We start from the raw sequence: 5712 nt of genomic DNA, 5'->3' as shown, positions 1-5712 counted from the left end.
GACATCATTCACTGCATACATGTATGAAAAGTAGTACGGAATCAAAACTTTTCACACGAAATAATAATACTTCAAAATAACTCTTTTATAGAAAAACAAAAATAAAGGCTAAGTCTCAACGTCTCCATCTTAGACATATGAATATCTTGGAACACGGACCATACTTCAACATATAGAAAATAGCTAAGTCTATTACAATACTTACAATAAGGAAATCTAAATATCATGATGTCCACGAATATAGTAAGGACATACCAACACTTGCTTTAATGGAATACTAATCCAAGCTTCACTTCAAGACTCCTCTCAAATGCCACATACACCTTTAGAGATAGACAAAATATATGGAATTAGTACATTAGAATGTACTAAGTATGACTTAATGCAATAAAATCATGCTAAAAGGACATTTGTATAAATACATGCTCTTTTTGAGTAAAACTTCATAAAACAAGTATTAGATATCACATTAAGTCAACATAAGCATATATAATCTTATTCCATAATATAACACCAAATATCACTTCAATTCACATAACCATGAGATCCTCCTACCAAAGGTGATTCTAAGGCTCACTTGAGTGAGTTATGAAGAGACCGCCAATACAATTCCTTCACACACACCAAAGTGATACTTTAGATTACCTAATATAAGATTATTATCATCTCATTCATATAACTCCCTACCTAGAATTACTCTAAGACTCACCTAAGTAAGACATGCAGAAAACTGATGTACCGTGGTTTCACAGTGCTTTCAATACATTTTTCTTAAGAGTTGTGTGTGTCTAGAGCCTTTCTGTAGTAGTTTTAACATGTTTTTAAGTTTGTTTTGTAGGAAATATGTCCAAAATAAAAACGCAGAAGGCAGTTGGAAAATAGTGCAGAAAGACGACCTATGAAGGCCATCAACGGCCCGTCATTCAATCAATGGTCCGTATGTGGTGACCGTCGATTGAAGTTTAGACTGATGGAGAAACTCGAGAAAATCTGACCAAGTGTGAAACTACGGAAGGGATTGACAGTCCATCGATTGATCGACGGACCGTACTAGCAGACCATTGATTTAATCAGAGATAGTTCCAATACCCGAAGTTGGAGAAATTCTAAGGATGGAGCGACGGAGGGCATCGCCGCACCGTTATGTTGGCCCGTCAATTGATTCAGAGAAGGTGTCAAATAAGGAGAGAAAATATTCTAAGTATGGATTGACGGAGGCTGTCGATGGATCGTTATTCCATCGACGGTCCGTCAGTAGGGGTCGCGATCAATGCCGTATTTTTGGACAAACTTTCCTTATTTCAATTCCTTTTAATTTAGGACAATGTTTTCTATAAATAGGGATTAAAACCTCATTTTTGGGGTTAGACATTGTTAGTATTGTTCTAGTTTTGTTTGGATATTGGTTTTTGCAAACTTTGGCAATAATTCAATTTTTGTATTTGGTTTGAAGATTTATTTTGCAATTTCAAGTTGATCTTCTGTGTTTATTCTTATTGTTGAAGTAAGTTCATGATTTTTTCATTAAAAATTATGAATTGTGATCTTGCTTGCATGGGTAAATAAATCCACAACTAGGGTTGTGGGAACCATGGGTAATTAACAAAGTAGACCTAGCAAATAAGCAATTTTCAAATAGGTTCTTACATGTATTGATAATTCTTTCGTGTAGAAGTCCTTTTAACGAGTGCACGCGTTAAAACTTGCCTTGTTTCTACTTGATGGACCAAGGAAGTAGTAATAGGAACGGAATTATCAACATAGATTTAGTGGGATACTATCTAATAGGTTAGTGGTGACTGGTGCAAAGTAATAACTAAGCCATACATCGATTATGATGTCTAATATGAAGTAAAGGTAAGGGTTAGTAAATTATACACACGTAGCCGGACCAAGGTATGGAGTGATATTCTCTAGATGCCGGACCAAGGATTTAGATATACATAACTTATCACTTTACATGCAAAACTCTAGAGAAGAATTGCTATTGCTAGGGATACGGTGTTATGAACCTAGAGGGAACCCATATACCCTAGTTAGTCTCATAACTTGATAAAAACTCAATGTTAAATTTTGCTTACTTGTTAATTTAGAAGTGTGAAAGAAACTTGTTTCACAAAATCCCCCTTTAATTTCTTATTTTCGGAAAAACCTTGGCTAAATAGATATAATTGTACATTGAAGTTAAGTCTAAACCCTTTTCCTCGTGGGATCAATTCCAACCTACTAGTTGGGTTCTCTACTTGATTACGACCGCTTATACTAAACTCTACTTGATTACGACTGCTTATACTTCATTAGGGAGGTGTTATTTGAGCGTATCAAATTTTGGTGCCGCTGCCGGGGAATCTGAATTTTAGATTAACTTTAAATACATTATTGATATTTAGTCAAAAATTTCCTGATTTTACTTTTTTCTTTTTGTTTTTGTCTCTTTAAGGTCTAGCATTAGTGTATGCCAGGTACACGAAGCCGAGGAGAACCACTCATTCCATTCGATCCTGAACTTAACCGTGAGGCACACCATCAAGTTTAGGTTGAAAATCAATTGTAGAATGCTTTGAGGATGCATCCCCCCAAACCATAACCTCAGGATTACTATAGGGCCGACGTTAACATTGCTGACTCTGATGGACCTCTTGTCCAACCCCCTTTTCCACCTGGGCACATATTCATGGTGACGAGTAGCTTGATGCAGATGCTCACCACGAGGGATTTATTCTCGAGACTGCCATTAGAGGACCCTTATGCTCACATAACCAAACTGAGATATGTGTGTAAGAGTTGTGTGGGCAGGCCAGACTTGGATATAAATGTCATCAGTTTGCGAGTGTTTCCTCTATCACTCATAGGAGATGCCGCAATATGGTTTGCTGATATTCCCTACAACTCCATTTGTACTTGGGATCAGTGTAGAGATGCGTTCTTAGCAAGCTATTACCCAGTGTCCAAGAAGCTTAACCACAAAGATAAAGTGAAAAACTTTGTGGCACTACCCGGGGAGTCAGTGAGTAGCTTTTGGGACAAATTTACTGCATTTGTGAGAGGCATCCCAAACCAACGCATTGATGATGAGTCGTTAAAGAGTAATTCTATCGGGGTCAAGATGATAACAATAAAGTAGTACTCGACACTATTGCGGGGTTCCTATGAAGAGTGCACATATGCAGAGATCGCAGAGAAGTTGGAGAATATATCTCGCAACAACAAGGCTTGGAGCACTAGAAAGTCGGACACCAAGAGAAACACCTTTGTAGTATAAGCTACAAACAACCCAACAACAGATGAGATGCGTGAAGAGTTGGCACAAATGAGAACTGAGCTAGGGTTGATTTTGAAAAAATGTGAGTAGAGGTGCAGAAAAAGTAAATGCGGTGAACTACTTGACTAAACCACCACCGCCGGTAGATGAGTTCTATTATAAAAAATGCCTACGCAGTGAATCAGTAGATGGGGGGTTTCTGACCAATCGCCCAAGGCTCCAATCAGGATAATAATAGCTAAGGTCAAGGAAATCAAGGTCGAAACTATGGTAACTACAATTGAGAGGGTCAATATGTTCAATATGAAAACTACAACCGCGATAAGAACTTCAACCGTGGTAACTATGGTAATAGGAATGATTGAAGTGAGCCCTATAATCTCCCACAAAATAGGGAAGTGGCTCCTAGGGATGATGAAGGTAGTATGGCGCGAGTTGAAGATATGCTACAAAAGATGATGAGGAGTTTTGACACTAGTGATGAGCATGCTAAGGAGATGAGAGGTGATTTAGCTAATATTTTGCAAAAGGTGGATGCACATGCGATTTCGATTAAGCATCTTGAGTTACAGATGACTCAAATGTCTACTACTAAAAATCCACGCCAACTTGACACTCTTCCTAGAAAAGCCATCCAAAATCCTAAAAATTATGCGCATTGCATGGCAGTCACTACTCGAGGGGGTAAGCAAACTATTGATCCACCTATGCCGTCTGTGGTAGAAGATGATATGAGAAAAGACAAAGAGGTTGTAGAGACTAGTGGAGAGTTGGTAGACAAAACGGTGATAGAAATAGAGGTGTCTCGGAAAGTGGTCACCATTCCTAGACCTCCATCACCATTCCCTCAGAGATTAGTGAAGAAGACTGAGGATGGTAAATACCGGCGATTTATCACTATGTTAAAACCGCTTTCCATCAATGTCTCTTTGATAGAAACTTAGGATTAAGTGACCAGTTATGCTAAGTTCATGAAGGATATGGTGACTACGAAGAGATCAATGAGTTTTGAGGATGATGACAGAATGCAACATTATAGTGCTATTGCTACAAGGTCTCTTGTGCAGAAAAAGGAAAATCCTTGCGCTTTCACCATTCCATGTACAATTGTGTTGCTGCACTTTGCTAAAGCACTATGTGATCTTGGTGCAAGCATAAACATCATCCTCTTTCCATTTATAAGAAGTTAGAGTTAGGTGACCCAAAGCCTTCTTCGATGCGGTTACTGATGGCCGATCGAACAGTGAAAAGGCCCATTGGTATACTCCATGATGTGTTTGTGAAAGTGGAGTCATTTATATTTCCGTCCGATTTTGTGATTCTTGACTATGAGGTTGATTTTGAGGTTTGCATTATTCTAGGGAGGTTAGTCCTTGCCACCGAGCGTGCATCGGTTGATATGGAAAAGGGGAAGATGAAGTGTAGGTTGAACAATGAAGAAACAACTTTCAATATATGTAGGTCCATGAAGCATAGTGGTGAGCTCCAAACCATATTTGTTATATCCTAATGGGCTGAGAGTATATCCGAGGTACAAATTGAAGAGCGACTAGGCTCGAGGCACTAGTGACAATGATTATGAATTTTGAGAGTGATGGTATTGAAGATTATGGGTCTCTAGTGGCTGCACTTGAACGAAATGAAGCACCGCGAGTCTCCATCCGCGTAACCATCTATTGAGGAGGCTCCGAAATTAGAGCTTAAGACTCTACCACCTCATCTGAGGTATGTGTTCTTGGGTAGAGATGACACTTTACCAGTGATAATTGCAACGGATTTTAATGGGCAACAAGTAGAGTGTTTAGTGGAGGTTTTGAAAAGGTTCAAACGAGCCATTGGTTGGACTATTGTGGACATTATTGGGATCCCTCCGGTATTTGTTCACACAAAATTCAACTCATGCCTGATCACAAAACCAGTATTGAGAACCGAAGAAGGGTGAATCCACCTATGAAAGAGGTAGTGAAAAAGGAGATCATCAAGTGGTTTGATGCCGGAGTCATTTATCTTATCGCAAACAGTTATTGGGTGTGCCCTTTTAAGTGCGTGCCTAAAAAGAGTGGGATGACAGTGGTGCCTAATGAGATGAACAAACTAGTTCCAATGCAGCCAGTGACCGGATGTAGACACTACAAGAAAAATAGTTTTTAACGAGAGGCAATCCGGTCGCTAAAAGTCTAGATCCGGTTGTTATTAGTCAATAACAACCGGTAAAAAATTGGTCGTCACCGATCGCTAAAAGATCCATCGTTAAAAGTTAACGACCGGATTTTCAAATTGGTTGTTTTAAATTCTTTAGCGATGGTAAAAATTCCGGTCGTCGATTCTCATTTTAACAACCAAACTTATCTTTCATTAATTTTCATCCTGGTCACTAAAAACACTTAATTACAGTAACAAATCCAGTTGTTATAAGTTCTTTAAGCAACTAGATTTTACTTTACCTAATT

This window comes from Solanum pennellii, chromosome 10, assembly GCF_001406875.1.
Source record: "Solanum pennellii chromosome 10, SPENNV200".
Classification (NCBI taxonomy): Eukaryota; Viridiplantae; Streptophyta; class Magnoliopsida; order Solanales; family Solanaceae; genus Solanum; species Solanum pennellii.
Note: the sequence above shows the minus strand (reverse complement) of the source record.